Source organism: Protopterus annectens, chromosome 1.part1 (assembly GCF_019279795.1).
Source record: "Protopterus annectens isolate FY-2018-M chromosome 1.part1, PAN1.0, whole genome shotgun sequence".
Taxonomy (NCBI): domain Eukaryota; kingdom Metazoa; phylum Chordata; order Ceratodontiformes; family Protopteridae; genus Protopterus; species Protopterus annectens.
Genome location: NC_056726.1, coordinates 1,154,570,527 through 1,154,591,758, shown reverse-complemented (window position 1 = coordinate 1,154,591,758; position 21,232 = coordinate 1,154,570,527). Strand labels below are relative to the sequence as shown.

Here is a 21,232-nt window from a genome sequence, read left to right as displayed (position 1 = left end):
ACTCTGTATCCCTCCTCAGCACATGTCCAAACCAACGTAATCTTGCCTCTCTGGCTTTGTCTCCAAACCTTCCAACCTGGGTTGACCCTCTAATATACTTATTCCTAATCCTGTCCACCCTCGTCACACCCAGTGTAAATCTTTACATCTTTAACTCTGCTACATCCAGCTCTGATGCCTGCCTTTTTGTCAATGCCACCGTCTCCAACCCATATAACATAGCTGGTCTCACTACCCTCTTGTAGACCTTCCCTTTCACTCTTACTGGTACTCGTCTGTCACAAATCACTCCTGACACTCTTCTCTACCCAATCCATCCTGCCTGTACTCTCTTCTTCACCTCTCTTCCACACTCACCATTACTCTGAACTGTTGATCCCAAGTATTTAAACTCATCCACCTTCACCACCTCTACTTCTTGCATCCTCACCATTCCTCTATTCTCCTTCTCATTCACAAACATATATTCTATCTTAGTCCTGCTGACCTTCATAAATTTTCTCTCTAGAGCATGTCTCCACCTCTCCGGGTTTCATCTACCTGTTCCCTACTCTCACTACAGATCAGAATGTCATCTGCAAACATCATAGTCCGCGGGGACTCCTGTCTGATCTCATCTGTCAACCTGTCCACCACGATTACAAATAAGAAAGGGTTAATAGCTGATCCTTGATGTAATCCCACCTCCACCTTAAACGCATCCGTCACTCCAACCACAGACCTCAACACTGTCACACTACCCTTGTGCATATCCTCTACCACTCTTGCATACTTCTCTGACACTCCCGACTTCCTCATACAATACCAGAACTTCTCTCTAGGCACCCTGTCATTTGCTTTCTCTAAGTCCACAAAGACACAATGCAACTCCTTCTAACCTTCTCTGTACTTCTCCATCAACATTCTCATAGCAAACATTGCATCTGTAGTGCTCTTTCCTGGCATGAAACAATACTGCTGATCACTAATCATCACCTCCCTTCTTAACCTAACTTCCACTACTCTTTCCCATAACTTCATGCTGTGACTGATCAATTTAATCCCACTGTAGTTACTACAGCTCTGTACATCACCCTTATTCTTAAAAATCAGTACCAAAACACTTTTTCTCCATTCCTCAGGCATCCTCTCACTTTCCAAGATTTCATTAAGCAATCTAGTTCAAAACTCCACTGCCATTTCACCTAAACACCTCCATGCTTCCACAGGTATGTCATCTGGACCAACAGCCTTTCCATTCTGCATCTTCTTCATAACTGTCCTTACTTCCTGCTTGCTAATCCATTACACTTCCTGATTCACTATCACCACATCATCCAACCTTTTCTCTCTCTCATTCTCTTCATTCATTAACCCCTCAAAGTACTCTTTCCATCTGATCAACACAGTCTCCTCGCTTGTAAGTTTCCCTAATTATCCTTTATCACCCTTACCTGCTGCACAACTTTACTAGCTCGGTCCCTCTGTCTAGCCAATCAGTACAGGTCCTTTTCTCCTTCCTTAGTGTCCAGCCTTTCATACAACTCTTCATATGCCTTATCCTTAGCCTTCGCCACCTCTCTCTTTGCCATGCACCTCATCTCCTTATACTCCTGTCTACTTTCTTCATCTCTCTGAAAATCCCACTTCTTCTTCACCAACTTCTTTCCCTGTATACTCTCCTGTATTGCCTCATTCCACCACCAGGTCTCCTTGTCCTCCTTCCTCTTTCCAGATGTCACACCAAGCACCTTTCTAGCCATCTCCCTTACTAGCTCTGCTGTAGTTACCCAGCTATTTGGTAACTCTTCACTGTCACCCAGTGCCTGTCTTAACTCTTCCCTGAACTCCACCTCACAATTACCCTTTTTCAATTTCCACCATTTGATCCTTGGTGCTGCCCTCACACTCTTCCTCCTCTTCTTGATCACCAATGTCATCCTACAAACCACCATCCTATGCTGCCTAACTACACTTTCCCCAGCCACCACTTTACAGTTGCCAATCTCCTTCAGACTGGCCCTTCTACATAAGATATAATCCACCTGTGTGCATCTTTCTCCATTCTTGTATGTCATCCTATGCTCCTCCCTCTTGTTAAAATACATATTCACAACAGCCATGTCCATCCTTTACACAAAATCCACTACCATCTGACCTTCTGCATTCCTTTGCTTAACACCATACCTACCCATCACTTCCTCATCCCCTCTGCTCCCTTCACCAACATGCCCATTGAAATCTGCTCCAATCACCAGTCACTCACCCTTGGGTACAGTCATAACCACTTCATCCAACTCACTCCAAAATTTTTCTTTCACATCCATTGCACACCCAACTTGTAGAGCATATACACTAACAACATTCATCATTACACCATCAATTTCCAGCTTCATAAACATCACTCTATCCAACACTCTTTTCACCTCCAAAACACTCTTAGCATACTGTTTCTTCAGGATAACCCCTACGCCATTTCTCCTCCCAGCCACACCATGATAAAACAATTTTAACCTGCCTCTGATACACCTAGCCTTGCTCCCCTTCCATCTGGTGTGTTGCACGCACAATATACCAACCTTCCTTCTGTCCATCATATCAGCTAACTCTCTCCCTATACCAGTCATACTGCCAACATTCAAAGTTCTGATCTTCACTACCACAGTCCTAGCCTTTACCTGCCTTCGGGCATGCCTTCTCCCTCTTCTCCTCCTTCAGCCAACAGTAGCCCAATTTCTGCCAGCACCCTGTTAGCCAACAGTACTGGTGGTGGTCATTGTTAACCCGGGCCTTGACCGATCTGGTATGTATATCTGTACTGTTTTCCACATGTATGATTTGGCAACATTTTACACAGGATGCCCTTCCTGATGCAACCCTCACCATTTATCCGGGCTTGGAACCAGCACAAAGAAATGCACTGGCTTGTGCATCCCCAGTGGCTGGGTTCCATAGGTCCAGAGTATTGGGGAAAATCAGAATATAGGGTGTAAGCATACTTTATACAGGTCTGCTGTAGGTCCACCATGTGTGATTGGCTAAGTGCTATGCATTTCACCTGCCTAGATTGTAATTAACATCATTTAATGGGCCTACTTTATTGAGAAACATGGCACAATGTGCCGTGCTGGGCAGCATAGCTTATGTACACTAGGCTCCAGTGGCCTAATGGATAAGGCATTGCTTTCCTAAGCCATGGATTGTGGGTTCAAGTCCCATCTGGGGTGATATAATCTTGACTTTGAACTCTAATGTCAATAGACATTTAAGGTGGTTGGGAGGGTGGCCTAATGGTTAAGGTGTTTGTCTTACAAACACAAGGTGCAGGGCTTGAGTCTCACAAGGGATAATTGGCTAGGCTCACAAGGGCAGTTAACCTAGTACTAACCTATGAAATATTCATTGAATATATTTGCTTTCCATTCATTGTTGCCTACGTCATCACTGTCACATGGGTAGTGTGCTGTGCAAACATTTTAAGCTATGCAACACACTGCACAGGATAGCTTATACAAAAGTAAAAAAATCAGTAACTGAATATATCTGGTTTTAATTACTTACTGCGTATGTCATCACTGTGACCTGGGCAGTCCTTCCGCATGAAAATGCTCAGGTATGTGGCACACAGAGCAAACACTCATAGTAGGAATTAAATAATACTAAAAGTGACCGGGCACAGATCCCTGCTGGCATTCATATCCAGTGGAAATATCAACATGGTATGGGAGCCTACATGAAGTGGATATGTGGACAAGCTTACTCCTTTTTTCTATTCAAGACATCCACCTAATTTGCATAGATATCCATGCTAACAGCCTGAAAAATACATGGTTCATAACTGTATGACCTGGGCAACAGCACCATTGCATCATTGTATGGACCCAACGCAACTTCCTTTTTTCTTCTTCTTTTTTTTTTAATTAAACATGTTTGCACACTGTGCCACACAGCACAAATATGCAGAAATTATTAAAAAATGTATTTATTTTTACATATTACTTTCCTTTTTCAGACATCCACAATGTCCAATCTGAACATATATGTATGTGTTCTAACATTTACTGGGGAGTTATGTCCATATTTCTGATGTTTTACATCCCCTTCTCTCTGTGTAGACTCCTTTATGCAGAAAGGTTCTGTGTACACTACGGACATGGACACAGGGTCTACATGTATGCCTTTCTGCTTGTTGGATTGCTCCACCTGGGTCATTTATGTAAGATTCACCTGCATATTAGGTAATCTGCATTACCTGGAACTTTCCTTGTTTGCACATGCCTGCACGCCACTAAGCAGCACTTACTGAATCTAAAAATGTACGGGCTTCTTTACTCATCGCGGTGCTATATGTACACACAAAAAATGCGTAGGCTTTTCTGAATTCCCCCTTTATCTTTGATGAAGAAAATACATTTATTAAATATTAACTAATTTAAAAGACAAAATTTAATTTGAGAAATTAAAATGCTACGTGGTTTGTAGAAGTGAACTACTGTTCCTAAGAAATACAGTCCCTATAGGGCCAACCACACAGATATTGCTAATACAGCATCTAACAAAAGTGAAAGAAAAAATAAACATATAATTATAAATACCTTTACAAGGTACAGATACCTAAAGTGTATATGCTAAGCAATTCAAATTCAGTCCAAGGTGAAAACTATTTTCTCTTAGTAAATCCAGAGTTATATCAGAGGGCCTACACTTTTTTCAAGCTGTTCATCTGTTAAACAAGCTAGGAGGAAGATGCCACTTATGTGATGGGAAGCAAACAAACAGCAGCACATCTTTTGGGAGTTAAAACAGTGAAAAACATTCTGAGACAAGTAACTTTATATCACTAGGAGATTTTTTACAAATTTATTGCAGACATAACCTTGTGAACACATTGTGCCCACACAATGCAACTTAAATGCGACAGATAGCCACACCAACTCCATTTCTGAAATCTTTGATGTATGCTTTATGAACCTCAAGGAATTCATGTGATTACTATGGATTATGGTGAAATCTGCAGCAAAACATCAAAAGATGTATAAAAATCCAACCTGTTATTAATGAACTATAACAGACTACAGTAATACCATAAACAAGGTGGTGGCTGTGCACCCTAGAAGGTAGCAAGCTAGAGTCAGAGCAAGGATGCAGAGAAACCAGTTGTCAGCCTGGCAGATGCTAGAGAGAGAGAGAGAGACAACTGGTGCAGGCTGTCTGCAACAGGGTGCTTCATACATGTCTGTGCAGACCCAGCAAGGAAATCTCATCCCCCTTGAAAACAAATTGTGTCTCAGCCTGGGTGTGCTTGCATCTTTAACACTCCAGAGACACATGGGGGATGCTGTGGGAGTATCATAGAAAGTTGCCAGTCATGTCCTGGCAAAGTTCCTGGAAGCAATGTAAAGCAAGGTGGATGAGTACATACACTTTCCATCCACCCTTATAGAGCAGAGAACTGTAATGTACCAGTTTCACACCATTGAAATCGTCCCCCATATACTCTGTGTAATAGATTGCATGCACATGCCTATGAAGGCACCGGTACATCCTGAAGCAGACCAATACATAAACAGAAAGGGGTGGCCACCCATCAATTGCCAAGCTATGTGTGCAGCAGATGGCGACAAGATCAACATAATTGCCAACACACCCTTGAAGTATCCATGATGCTGTCATTTTGAAGAAAAGTGGATTGAAGGCTGCATTCCAGCACAGTGAAGTACCTAAGGGACTGCTACTGACTGGGTAAGTACAGGAGCACAACTAGGACAAAAGTTAAGGATACCTCTCACAACAATATCCATCCTGACCACATGTTTCCACTCCCCTTAACAGGTGACTGTGGTTATTCACTTGAGCTGTGGCTAATGACCCTGTTCCTTGAACCATCCAGCTCTGCACAGGAGGTCTATACTAGAGCAAATGGAACAACCAGAAACACCATAAAGTGTGTATTTGGTGTACTGAAAGCTCAGTTCAGATGTCGGGACATATCCATAGGTGCATTGCAATGCACACTTTAAAAGGCAGCACATCTGATCATGGTGTGTGCCATGCTGCACAGCATGATAACTAGAACACACGGTTGTCTTACAGCTGAAGATGTGGTGAACTACCTCAAGAACCCCGGATGTCTGAAGAGGACATCCCACAGGTATTGGGGACCAGCAGGAGAACATGGAGACAGAAGACAGAGGCTTAGGCAATGTAGAGTGTGATCACATGTGCAGGCCCAGGCAACACGGCGGCATCTGACCCACATCTTTGGGTCATGACAAGCCACACATACAGTACACAGATTGAACACTGATGTTCATGTGTTGTCCCACCAAGGCAACACACATTGCATCTAATGACAAGTTCCCACAAGATGTACACGCTAGATGTACACACTGAGCATCAGACATAACAACGTAATCATAACATATTACAACATGAACTTATGCAAATGTGTCATAATATGGTTCATCAACTCAGGGCACAACTGACACAGGTATGCATGCACACTCAGATTGTTGTATCATCATATGGAAAAGAGTAAGGGACACACATCAGTGCTACATACTCTTATATCTTCAAAATAATAACATAAAAAAGAGAACCTACACAGTACATAATTCAGAAATTGTAATATCAGAAGACATACATCACAGTAAAGTGGTAATTCAATAATATGAGCTAGCTATGTATACTACACTGTAGGACATGCTCTAACGCAGTCCAGGCTGACCTCGCTGATGTCCTACAACTTGCTCCACTCTACCACAACCATGTACAAACACATGTTGCCCTGGTTGCTCCACAGTAGAGATGGATGGAGCGACAACACCATGTTGAGATGTAGGAGCATGACTGCATGTTGAAGGCCATATTTCTGACAGGACCACAGCAGATTGACCAGCAGTTGAACTCTATTCAAGTTGGACCACAGACAGTGATTCACGATAACCAGTGGTGGTTGTATGGACAGGTGCCCTGCATCTCTCATGTTCCAACCTGCTGAGCACAGTCAGGGAACACAGAATCCTGCTGGTAGTACAACACTGCTGCAGTACCATAGAGATCAAGGTTTCCACCTACCATGCCACAGCTACCAGACTGTTTTCCTGAGCGGCCAATGCAGCCATAATCTCACCATATCTGTGCTTCTGTTCTTCATGCATGATATGTAGCTTGTGTGCCACATGATCTGTAGCACAGGCAAGCGCATGGACATTTGGCCAATGCAGTTGCTGTGGCCATTCATTTGCCTGCATCAGGAGGCAGACACCCTCTGAGACCTGGCCTTGCACAATATCTGGTCAGCTATGTCTATGTTGATGCCCTGTTGCTAGTTGCTGTGAGGAACTGCCAACAGCAGTGCTCTCAACTGTGGTGTGATGGTCAAAAAGCCTCACCCTGTTTGACATCCAGTTTGGCAGCATCCTCCAAATAGCTAGACAAGCTGACATTCACATCTGAGGCTACATCACTGTCAACCTCATGGATGGACTCTCCAAACACCTCAAAGTCTTGTGTTCCAGTGGCCATTCTACCCTGCTGAGACACATCTTGAACCACATCATGCTTGCTAGATGGGCTGCAGGATGATACAAATAGTTGATATAGTACAAGATACAAAGACACAGATCAGGATAATGTGCCTACATCACATGATGGATATCAACAAAGACATATGGCATATATATCGCACTGTGATGTTACAAATAATAATGACTTTACATGAAGTCTACTGTATGTATCTTTCAAAGAATCTACATACATGAAGTATTTAATTTGGTTACAAGGCCAACATACATGACATATGTGAGAAAAAGAAAAAAACACACCTGACAACACCTCATGGGAAGACTGTGCTGTTGAAGAGGGATGGATTTCAACTACTGTAGGGGGAAAAAACAGCATTGGTGATCACATCAGTGACACGATTAACCAGATGAACAAAGTTAAAACATACAGAAGGTGTGACATGCACATACCACTCATATGTGCACTTGATGACATTGATGCAGGCTGGCCTAGGAATGGGAAGAAGGATGCAGTATTAATGGAGGACTCCAACAGGATTAACAGGAATGACAGGTGTGAAGCACAATTAATAGCATACCACTGACAGTCTCCTGCTGTGGAGAGGTTGTGGATTATACTGTGGATCCTGCAGTGGGAAAGTAAAGAGAAAGATAACACAGTCATACATTTAGAAAAAACAATACTGACAGCATTACATATACAACACAGTAGTATGGGCTGGAAATACTCATGTGATAAATGTTGCAACTGTACACCAGATGGGCCTATGTTGACAAATATTGGCATAAGTGTCATGTATCACATGTGTGCTACACATTGATGCAAAGTCTGACAATTTTTCTGTAACATACCTGAACTGTTTGCATCTGCACCTGCATGGCCTGGGCCTCCACTGGATGCACCTGTAGTGTACAATGTTAGGGAAATAACACTATGACAGTAAACAACAGTGCCATGACATGAGGCTGAGGCAATAACAAAGTAGTGGTCACAGTAACAGTATGGAGACACTCAGCTGCCAATCCTTGGTTTAGTCCAGAAGTAGATGGACCTATGAATATTAATGCAAACAGCATTACACGTGTTCTTTGGACTGCTCTATCTCTATTTTATTTGTATCAATGCATGTAATGAGACTTACATTCATAATCCTCATCCTGTGTGGATGTGTGTGCATGGCTCAACTCAGCTGCTGTAAATCAAAAACAGTAATAAATGAATATGCATATTACAGCCATATGCAGTGATTGTTTCAATACAGTGATGTAATAGAAAGACAGACATACATGTTTAGCTTGGAGCTCCACCTTCAGTCCTGCCACCAGGAATGTGTTGCTCCTCTCTTGCTGTATGCATTGAGGCCAGAAATGTTGTGATGTCATTGAGGGGGGTGGGTCAGTGGAGGTCCACTACAGTTGGCATTCCTCGTTCTCTCATAATGCATCACTGTCGTGGCTACAAAAAGGATCATGTCTAAGCAGTGTCATCTACAGGCATCATGGGATTGGTTGGAGCCTCCAACTGCATGAATCATGGGGGTGAAGTCAGTTCAGATTTAATGTCTCCAAACTGTATTACCTGGATGGCTTAGAAGTCTCCGTCCATGTTGTCAGAGACCATTAATTATGATGTCATTCTCCAGGGAGGAGAGGATGTCACCTCTAGGATGGTTGGCAATCTGAAAGACATTGATACACACATTATAATATTTCTGTGTGAGTCCATTTATGCATTTGTTTCTGTGAACAGCATATGTCAATATAAACTGTATGCATTTCTGTGCGATGCAAAGGTCTGAATAGTACTGTCCATGATAAATACTAACCTGACATATAAAAAGTAACAACAATGTTTTCACACATAGATTTTAGGTTTATAGGTTCATAGGTGTATACTAGGCTAATGGCACTGGAGCCTTTACAAGCCTAGCCCATATGATTACCCTGGCATTGTGCCACCTGACCTTAGTTCCCAGTGCCTCTGTCGTGTAAAGCCACTGGAATGATCCTTGGGGTGACTTTTCTATTTCCCATCCACTCATCAAGATTTCTCTTGAAGAGGGCTAATGAGGTGCTCTGCTTGACATGTATGGGAAGTCTATTCCATAGCATGGGCAGTCTCTGGGTTATGAATCTGTCCCACCAGCATGTTCTGTTGATTGTGGTAATGAGGTTGAGGTCTCTGGAGCATGTGGTGCGGAGGGATTGGGATTTCTTCAGATTTGGCATTTCTAGCAGAGCTCGGTCAGACATGACTTTGTAAGTCAAGCAGAGATCGCCTCTAAGTAGGCGATATGAGACAGAGAATAGTTGGAGTTTTTTTAGTCTGTCCATATAGAACAAATGTTTAAGGCCTAGGATCCTCTTTGTGAGGTACTTTGGAGGCCTCTCCAGTTGTTGCAGGTGTTTAGTGAGGTACATGCTAAATGGGGTATTGTAGTCAATGATTGGCCTAATAAGGGAAGAGTAGAGGGAGACAATGACCTCTTTCTTCCTGGATGCAAAACCCTTAGTAATGAGATCTGCCACATAGAAGGACTTTCTGACCACAGTGGCAATGTGGTGGTCAAAAGAGAGGTGTCAACCTGTGTTCCCAGATCTCTTATAATGCCTTCTGTTGTTCAGTGTACTACCATTGATTTGGTAATTCATGGGAACCAGGTTTTTCCCAAAGGGGATGACGACACATTTTTTGGCATTGAGCTTAAAGCTATGGTTCTGACATCAGTCATAGGTCTCAGTGAGGCCTTTCTGTAGGATGTCAACATCACTTGGGGAGTTAATAATAGCTCCCAACTTGCAATTGTCTGCAAACTTTGTCAGCCAGAGTCCCTTCGTGTTGGCCTGGACTTCAGAGAAGTAGATACCAAACAGGAGAGGACCCAGGACCAAACCCTGTGGGACTCCACTCATGACTGGATGGCAGACTGACTTAGAAGCCGCTACTTTTACACTCTGGGTTCTACCTGTGAGCCAATTTGCAACCCATCTAGCGATATAGGGGTTGATGCCTAGCTTAATGAGTTTTTCTTTGATTCCTGAGTGAGGAATGGTATCAAAGGCCTTGGCCAGATCAAGGTAGGCTGTATGAACCACCTTGCCTTCATCCACAGTTCTGGTGACTGACTCAAAGAAGTTGACCAAGTTGAACAGGCATGCTCTACCCTTCAAAAAACCAAACTGTGTGGGATCCAGAGTTTGGCAATTCCCTATATCCTTGTTTATTAGGTCCATGATGATGCGTTCCATAGCTTTGCATATCAGACTCATCAGGCTAATGGGGGCTATAGTTCGCAGGGCATGTAGTCACTCATCCTTTGTGGAGAGGGATGACTATAGCAGTGCATCATTCGGTAGTGACAAAGATTGAGGTGAGGCTGTGATGGAACAGGGCACACAGGTGAGGTGGCAGTTCACTCTTTAGTTCATGTAGAACACAGCCAGGGATATTGTCAGGTCCCATAGAAGGTGTATTCTTGGCCTTGGACAGTGCTGTTTTAACCTGTGCAGCAGTAATACTGTGTGCTTGGCAATCTACTGTTATTGTGACTGGTCCCTTGGGGGAAAGAAGCCACTTGGGAATTCAAGGCACCCTCATGAGTGGGTTTAGAACTCCTGATACTACATATATGTTGTATGCAAGGCCAAAGACAGCACCAACATACTACAGCAGTCTGCTTCCATTTCATATTAAAATTCTACAGCAAGTAACAATTGAACACTTATGGAAAGCATTAGAATACCTCAAGATCCATAGGCACACCACAGACAGCACGGATCCTTAGTATATTGAGCCAGTAGCGAGAACACCTTTTGTAAACATACCTCTCAACTGTACCAAATTCCTCGATATTTCCTGTTTTTGGAGACAAAATAATAGGATGCCTCGAATTCCCGAGTAGCTTCTTCAAATTGCCATTTTGTTTTTTTTTTTGTTTTATTTACCTTTTAGTGAATGTCGACATCATCATACTTTTTTAATTGGCAGCAGAAAGGTAATACAATCGGCACAATAGGACATCTACACACACGGGGGGAAATGTTTCAAAGGCAGCAGTGAATGACTTGATATAGAAAATTTGATTGCAAGTAGTTTTCATGTATTAAGGAGGAATAAACTTTATTTACTTTACTTCCTGAGAAGCCCTTGAGGGGCATATGATAAAATCATTGAAAGGCTGCCGGTCACCACTGTTTCATGATACATGTTGATCCATCTGTGTTGACCAAACAGTGCAGGTGAGATTAGAGCAAATATTTGGGATGTAATTCATTTTAATTTCTAACTTAAGGCATGCTTGAAGAAAACAAGGTGGGATTAACAGTGACGTGTGGCTTTCAGACAATCTCAAATATGTAGCTCAACATTCTTTGCCTGAATATAAGTTAATTGGTTGTCAGCTGCCCAGTAGTAACCTGCAACCCTCCAATGCAGGGTTTAGCAGTTTGCACTGTGTGTGTGTGTGTGTGTGTGTGTGTGTGTGTGTGTGTGTGTGTGTGTGTGTGTGTGTGTGTGTGTGTGTGTGTGTGAGGTGATATAGCAGTGGGAGAGATTAATGCTAGGTTTTGTGTATATTTTAACTTTTGAATGCAAGTTTTCTACCCGCCCAGGATAGATACTATGTTGGGAATCATACCTCTACTTTTTAAGGTAATCCAAGGATGAGCTACTTTGAATCCAAGTCCGAGTCAGTTTTGGTAAAAACTCCGAGATACCAAAAGTAATCAGTTTTAGCAGAGTTCATTTATTGTAATCCTTTGGCAGATGAGTGATGTAATTGTTTTCGATCAAGATTTGTGCATTTACACATGTGTAAATTCAGGTTAAGTAAAAATTGTTGTCATTGGATAAAAACTCTTAAATCAAGTTTTTATTAGCTGTTTCTTCTGGACAATCTGCGGTGGTGCAGCAGTAGTGTTGTTGCCTCACAGCAAGAGGTTCTCCCGTTTGATTCTCGGCTGGAGTGCGGGGAGTGCCTTCTGTGTGGAGTCTGCATGTCCTCCCCGTGGCTGGGTGGGCGTTCGAAAGACCGGCATAAATGGGCGTGCCTAGGTTGAATGTCAAGCTGGCACCTCGGCATTTGTCAAAATCTACTGCCGATCATTAGTGGACCGGAGTTCTTCTGTGGCGACCCCTAACTGGGAAAAGACAACAACATTAGTTGTTTTTTCTGGCCTATGGACACTGTTGTATTCATGGTTGGGCGAGGAAGATACTTTTCAGTGCTTTCTCTTTGGTCAAGATTTACACGGTCCTTTTTTATAAGATGGTAACTGTGTCCAGCTGACAAGACAATGATTTACTGTTTCAGACCCTTAAAAATAATTAAAAAAATAATTTACACAGATTATGCCTTTTCTAACATATATAGAATGTCTAGACTGAAATGAACCAGGTTAAATTCCTAATATGTAAGGTGACTGAACTCCAGTTATTTTCATAATAAATAGCAAGGCGATATTGTTGTTGTGATCTTCATTTGAGATGGATTGGCATCTCGTCCTGGATTGGTTCATTTGAGAAAGTCAGGAGTAATGATTCGATCTCATTTGTTGGTTAACACCGCAAGAACAGCAGAAAGAGTTTACCTGCAGCCTTGGAAGTAGTTACTACCAGTTGTGGTTGAGCAATCCTTATTATAGAGAAATGTCCACACAATTAAAACAAAAAAGGAACTTGCAGCACATATCCCGCTTCTGTTTAACCTAATAATAGAAAAGGCACCATTCACCTGTTAGTGAATAGCAAACACATGTGCCGCCTCTTACAGGAAAGCAGTGGGTGTTGCTTTTTGTAACTCTCTGGGATAATACTTTTGGTTCAATGAATTTGTTGAGGCTATACTTTTGGGGTCGCTTACAGTCAGATGTAAAATTTCTGCTGGGTAGACCCGCTCCCAGATGGTGGTATGGCTCTGTTTATATAGTCACCTTCACAAAATTGGATCCAGAGAGCTTGTCATTCCGCACTGAGCAAGTTCGGCTTCAACATTTTGGATTAAGTTGCTGCTTCTCCAAAGTTGTTTCGATTCCCGAAAGTAAATTGTTGTCTGAAAGCTAAACGAATCATGTTACACCAGGCACTTTTAAATGATGTTGTGTCGCGGTGTCTGATTTTCTATAGAGTTAGCCACTGCATAAAAGGTGAGCTGCGTTTGAGGGGCACCCTGCTTAGCTGTTAAAGCAAAGGAGCACTCAGATTCTTAGGTTGTGCATGTATTCTTAATTAAATCCAAGCAGTATTCCGTGATGAAAAGATAACACAGCAATGCACATTATTAGTGCATGTTTTAGAACTTTTTTTTTAGTGCTAGTGAGCCTTATTTGTGTTTCAGAAACATACAAATAGTAGTAGTGTCTTGATTTTTTTTTTTTTTTGGTGATGTGCAATTTCAAAAATAAACATTTGCCATTTGATTGTGGTGGTCATTCTCAACTTGTACCGCTAGCATGATCTCTGAGAGTGCTATACATGCATAAAGTTCAAGTTTTAACGTATTTTGAATGAAGACTGTTGTTAAAGTGGAACTAATAATAAGAAAACTCTCTCAGCTTCCTTAAAGTCATGCATGTTGTGCAACATAATGTGTGCACCGTTTTAAGCTGGTTTTAGTAAAATATTGCAATTTCTGACTGGAATATTGTGAGTGATGGCTATACAAAATTGCAGCTTGCTGTGTTGTAGATTTGAAAAACATAACTTCAACGTTTCTTGCCTGTGTGAAGGATACTTATGTAATGATTCACTAGCTTTGACACATTTATTGACAATATTAGCTAAACTTTTCCAAGTGTTTTTTTATATTGGTCCAATTTCTAGTAATGTAACTGAAAAAGAGAGAGCTAGAAATATAACATGTTTACCAGGTTTTGTGTTGGCTTGCATTTTCTGAAGTCGGAAACTCAAATTATGTCATTATTTGGTGACTTCAGTCCTCTGTAGTTTGCCATAAATTTTAAGAGGAGCGGACCAAAATATCATTTATTATTTTATTTATTTATTTAACATTTGTTTGCCGGGAAAGTCCGATTGGACACAAGTCCTTTTTCAGTGGTGGCCCAGGGAGAAAAGCTCCACATTTAACATCCGTAAGACAGTATATTAACAGTGTACATAAGGCAAAGTATTTAAAGTACTAGCCAAGACATAGCTTGAATGAGTAGCTATACAAAAAAGCTAAAGAGAGGATTGCTAAAGATGAGATAAAACACCAAGGCTTTTAACTAACTCAATAAATGTCAAAGAATGGTGAATAAGTAGAGAGTTATAAGGCAAATAACTGGTCATTCTGCAAAAATATGGACAGCTGAGAGGTATGAATTGCTTTCCTTTTGTTAAAGATGCAAAATGGATGCTAGGTTTTAAAGAAATAGCTATTCCAAAGCTCTTAAATGTCAAAGTTTTGCTGTTTATGAAATTTCAGCCTCACACCAGAAGGAGAAAATGGAAAACATAACTGACTTGTTAAATATACAGAAATGCTTACGTGAGCATATTCAGAGTTTGCTTTATCTGTTATAGATTCTTGTACTTGTCAAATGTCAGTACCTCACAATTCCTCTGAAGTGGGTGGGGTCACATAATTATGCATGCAAAGTGTATGCTAATCAGCATCCCGATGTTTGGCCAGTTGTACCAACTATTCATGGACCTTTGTCCAGATTTTTAATGATTCCAGGTTGAGAGGTTTGTTTGTAAAGAAGCATCATTGAAAAATACCCAACAACAGAAACAGGACATGTTTTTAACAGTTTTGTTAGGAAACATGAACTAAGAAATATTCAGAATATCAACATCACATACTAGATATGAATTGCGATGGAATCCACAGGTTTCCATAGTTACACCCAAGACTGCAAAGAATTACCAGTAAGAATTGTGGATGATCCATAAATCAGCCTTCATATACTGTTAACATTTGCAATATGTCTGTCTATATAACTGCATCTAGGACTAAAATCACTAATTTAAAACAGCAGCAACTATATACATACAGTTCAAAACAACATCACTGCAGTAACTCATAGCAATTTCTCTTAAAGATAAGATTTTGAGTAACAATTTAAACAGGTACCTTTGGAAATGACTGACTTGACAATTTACTAATCACCAAAACAAAAATGCTACCAATTGCCAATGTACCTCTCACTACAAATCACAGAATAAAAGTGCACCTAATGTACACCCACCTTTAAGTACCATTTAAGCCATACATAATTAATGAAGTTCATTAAAATTCAGGTTTTTCTAATTCCATTTGTGCACCTCTGTGTAAATTGGCTTCATATGCTGTTACACCTAGGTGTACTGCATAAACACCCAATAGGTATAAATAAATGGTACATTTGTGGCACGTGCCTGTTATCTTCCAATATTCTAATGACATGACATAAGTGACACTTTCAAATAATGATTTTGATACATTTATTGATCAGACCACTGCTAACTGTGAACTGAGTGGTAGCTCAGTGAGAACTTCTCTGTGTTTGCATTTTCCATACTTCTTCAACTTGAGGATTATAATGGCTACTGCAAGGAGGCTGATACATGTCTATGTACCCAACTGGACTGATGAGGAGATGACCCAGATGTTGACTGTGTACACTAGACTGGTGCAAGATCCAGGAACTTTGCTATGATAGACATATGGAACTGAATTGCGAGGGAGCACTGAAGGAGGGCAGGGATTGCCACTGCTATGATGACCTGCATCAGAGGAACGTGCAGGAGCTACAAAGGAGGATCACCGAAGTGCGGAGGCAACACATAGATCACTACAGTAAGCGTCAATATTCTACACATACCTGAGCATTCCTATGGATTTTGCAGATGTTTCTCTGTCCCATATATATCAGACAGATGAATTTATAACCATTTCATAGTTGTTGTAACAATTAGCTCATGAGGATAATTAAGTGGACTTAATAAATACTGTCCTGCTAAGTGTAGGTTCAATCCCCATATTGTTTATTTAATAACATGTATAATATTCATAATAATGGACTTTGTTGATGTACATATGTTACTTACCTCTCAGCCTCGTAGCACAAGAAATCTAGACAAAGCCTGTCCTAATGGGGGGACAAAGGCCGAAAAATAGAGACACATTTTAAATACTGCTCTTATAAACTTAGAAAGTTGCTAGGATAACAGGATTTGTGTTAGCATGCATTTTCTGAAGGATATGAAGTCTGAAACTCAAATACATGCCACGCCTCAAAGTTAATCGTTGCCCGTTCGATTCTCAGTTAGAGCATCTTCTGTGTGGCGACATGCTTGAATGGGCGTTCCTTCGTTGAAGGTTGTGCGTTAGGCCCGGCAAGCCAGCATGTAAAAATCTACTGCCAATCATTAGCGGACTGGAGTTCTGCTGTGGTGACCCCTAACCGGGAAAAGCCAAAAGACACAAACATTTACAGACTTTAATCCTTAGATCATCGCAGTGATTTGTCAAAAAATAAATTTTTTATGAAGAACAGACCAAACATATGAGGCAAAAATCTATACATTTGAGAGGTATGAATTATGCTGTACAACATCTAACACCTTAATGTCACATAGCCAGTGTCCTCATGCATTATTGACACCTATAGGCTGTGACTGACTATACACTTCATAGTTTTCCATTGTAGTATGACAGTATCACTTACTGCACTATTACACATTGGAAAAAAAACACATACATGACTTCATTAATTCATTCTCCATAGGAAAGTACACAGACACATTCATATACACTAAAAAGAAATGTCTGATCGACTGCTTACATGTATGTTTTCAGTTATGTGTTGACAGTTGTTATTTCTGTACAATGAAATGTCTAATACATTTTGCAGTTTCCCTATTAAACCATTCTCCAAAGGAATTTTAATAAACACCTACAGGTACTTGTTTTCTAAAATGAAACCCCTACTGACTGTTAGCTTGGCCTGTAAAGCAGTTTGCCACCATGTCTAAACTTTGGCATGCTGTGGGCTCCGATCCACATAGGGGAAACATATATCTGTAACTGTTTATTTGGAAAAGCATATTCCAAAATTTGATATTAAAGTTTCTCTTGTGCATGTTTACAAATAACTGCATTTGTCTTTGAAGTCCTACAAATCTGCCCGTAATCCGTAATGCTCTGATATCAGCTTTTTTGCAACTGGATTTGTGGTTCAATACCTGTTTGGGAATAACATGTGCTGACTTTTAGCTCAGCTTGTAAGGAAATAAAACAACTTTCTTACATTTTTGCGTGCTGCGTGTTCAAATCCAGAGAGGAGACTCATATCTGAAACTGTTATCTTGCTTTAATCTATCCATAGCATTTATTTAGAGAAGCATATTCCATTTATTAGTATTAACATAGAGTTTGATCATGGTTGTGAAGAACTCAGTTATTCATTAAATTACTTTGAATATATCCGTAATCTGTAATGTTCCATTATTTCAGCAGGGTCAGTAAAGCTTGCTAAATACTGTTATATGTCTGAACAATTCTTTGGTTAATATTGTATACTTTGTAAAAGGGCTATCAAGGTCTGTTTTATCATGAAATATTAAAGTCAGTTCATTAACACCATCATCCTCATCTTTTGAGAGAGTGGGATGGGCAGACTAACAGATGAAATGCAGAACAGGGAAGATGTATGTAGTTTCTTAGTGATGTCCACTTTTGCAAGGAGTATCACGGTCCTCACACTTACATTACTGTGTCCCTTATGTACAGCAGAGTGTGTTTCTATTCACAGAATCTCTATGCTATGTGACTCTAACCACTGACTGAGGAATGGATGCTATCCATTAATGTTGTTTCTGAATGCAGTACTGACATGAATGTAATTTTCAGACTGTTTACCTAAATGACCAGCCCATGTTCATACTTTGGAATCTAAGGTAAGATCCTTATTAGTAGACCATCTCCCATCCAACTGATGTCATACAAATAAGTCTTTTCACTGCATTCAAAACATACTTTTTCAGTCAGGACGTGTTAGGTAGGTAACTCACAAAGTTAGAGTCTGTATGTAGACTGTGGTTATAGGTTGGAATTTCATACTCTCTACTCTGTGATCAAAAATGTTAATACCTGTATGCAGTACTATCAAATGTGTATTGTGATTATCTAATGTTCATAGGTTCATAGGTTCATAGGTTGGTACTAGGCTATCAGCCCTAGGGCCTATACAGCCTAGCCATAACAATTCCCTGGCTATTTCTTCCCACATTATTTACTTTCCTGGACCCCTGTCTAGCATTTCTCCCATCCAGTCAAGGTTCCTTTTGAAGAGGTCCAAAGAGGCACTCTGCTTGATGTGTGTGGGCAATATTCCAGAGTCTGGGAGCCTCCAGCATGTTTTGTTTATTGTGATGACAAGGTTTAGATCCCTGGGCGTGTAGCTCTGAGGGATTGGGATTTCTTTAAGTGTAGCATGTCCAACAGCTCTGGGTTTGACATGGCCTTGTATGTTAAGCAGAGATCGCCTGAGTAGACGATATGCTTAGAGTATATATAGCTTTTTTTTGGCGGCCAGAGGCAGGTAATCTGCTTTAGGCCTGTGATTCTTTTAGTGAGGTATTCAGATGTCTTGAGAGGTACATACCAAATGGGGCGTGTATTCTATAATGGGTCTAATGAGGGATGAGTACAGTGGGACAATGACCTCCTTTTTCTGGATGAAAAGCCCTTCGTGATGAGGTGTGCCACATAGAAGGATTTCCTGACTGTTGTGGCGATGGCGTGAGACCACTGTCCACCTGTGTCCCTAAGTCTCTTATCACACTTTCTGTGTTTAGTGTACTGCCACCTATATGGTAATTCATGGATACATGTTTTTGGATAACAATACATTTCTTGGCATTGAGCTTGAGCCCATGGCTCTGGCACCAAGCATCTGTTTCTGTAAGGCCCTTTTGTAGAGTATCCACATCATTTGGGATTCAATAATGGCTCCCAGTTTGCAGTCATCTGCAAACAGTCCCTTAGTGTTGACCTGTACTTCAGAGAAGTAGATGCCAAACAAGAGCCCCAGGACTGAACCCTGAGGTACTCCACTTGTCACTTGTCTGGAGCTGGATTGAGTCAGCTACTTTTATAGTGTGGGTTCTATCAGTAAGCCATTTAGCAACCCATTGGGTGACATAGGGATTAATGCCCAACTTAGTAAGTTTATCTATGATTCCAGAGTGGGGATGGTGTCAAAGGCCTTGGCAAGGTCTAGATAGGCTGTGTGACCACCTTACCCCTTGTCCATGGCTCTGGAGACTGATTCAAGAAGTTAATCAGGTTCAGGAGACAAGATCCCTTCACAAACCCAAACTGGGTGGGGTCCAGTGTTTGAAGGTTGCCAATGTCTTTGTTTATAAGTTCCATGATGCCTTGCAGATAAGGCTTGTCAGACTGATCAGTGGGCACGAAACCTGAGGTGAGGCTATGATTAAACATGACACTTAGGTGAGGTGCCAGTTCATATTGTAGTTCATGTAGTACACAGCCGGGATGTCATCTGGTCCCATGGATGCTGTATTCTTGGCTTTAGAGAGTGCTTTTTGTACTGTGTGGCGTTATTACTGGAATTTTGCAATCTTCCGGTGAGATGGGCCATTTAGGGGCTGAGCAATATCCTTTGGATCAGTATATTTAATGCCATTCTGTTTTAGCTCAGAGCAGATCTGAGCATTGCCATTTAGATTTTTGACATAGTTATAGAATGCTTTGTGGTTGTCTTTGGAATCTTTGGCAATTTTAGCACCTCAGTTTCTTACTGAGGCTAGTAATTTTGCATCCTGGGATTTTCCTCTTTTCTGCAAAGTTTCTTCCTTTTGTTGTAAAGTTTGTTTATGGCAGGGGACCACCAGATTGGCTTTTTGGATGAGAGCATTTTGGTTCTATTTGGGATCTGCATGGGTGTCATGAAGTTTGTCAAGTTGGCTTTGGAGAAGTTTTTATGGTGGTTTCTTTACTGGGGGTGGGGGTGGATGTGGATGTTAGTGATTAGATTATGGTCAGACCTGACTTGGATTAGTTGATCCAAATTCCAAGAACCGTTGATGTTCTTCAAAAGTAAGTGTGTAGAAACTGTGCTGAGAAATGTGCAGCACTGTTAGTTGGGGAATACATCATTTATACATTTTCTGCTTTGATTTCAGGCAAGGAAGACTGTAGCAGAAACTGAACCATGTGTATTGAATGGATGCACAGGCTTGAAAAGCAGCGGAGGAAGAGAAGCATGTTGTTTTCTGAAATGAAATGCATCTTCTCCTGTTTATAGGCCTGTATTTTTCACAAAAATATATATACTGATTAGAATGCAGTTATACCCATCATGCATCAGTAAGATAAGTGACATTGTCATACAATAGCTGTGCATCCAACTGTGATTCTAATCTAAAAATATTGAAATTTCATGTAACATTAGCCATTGTTTCAGCACACAGTTTTTGAACTGTATTCCACAATCTGAATAATAGTTGGGTTGGTGTAGTAGTTTTTTTTTATTTGTTTGTTACATACAAATATTGGTGCTCTGATTGGTGCTTATGATACATGGTTTGGTATTTTTTTATATATGACTATGTTTTCCAGTAACTGATTTGTTGTGCATAGCGTGCTATTCACAGAGTGAATGGGTATTTGCTGTGTCAGTGTTTACACAGCTGTTAGCAGACTCTGTGGCATGTCCTTCAGTTCAACACTGGTACTGCATCTGCATCCAGCAGATTTGGTGTTTTTGTAGAAGCT

The 21,232-nt window shown here is 40.9% G+C and overlaps 1 long non-coding RNA gene across 1 annotated transcript in view; it reads left to right on the top strand.

The window, feature by feature from the left end:
• Window positions 1–20,966, top strand: part of LOC122809127 — a 277,534-nt gene extending 256,568 nt beyond the window's left edge. Inside the window, exon 3 of the long non-coding RNA XR_006365863.1 lies at window positions 20,641–20,966. This is a non-coding gene — a long non-coding RNA (uncharacterized LOC122809127). The remainder of the gene's footprint in view (window positions 1–20,640) is intronic.
• The last annotated feature ends 266 nt before the right edge of the window (window positions 20,967–21,232 follow it).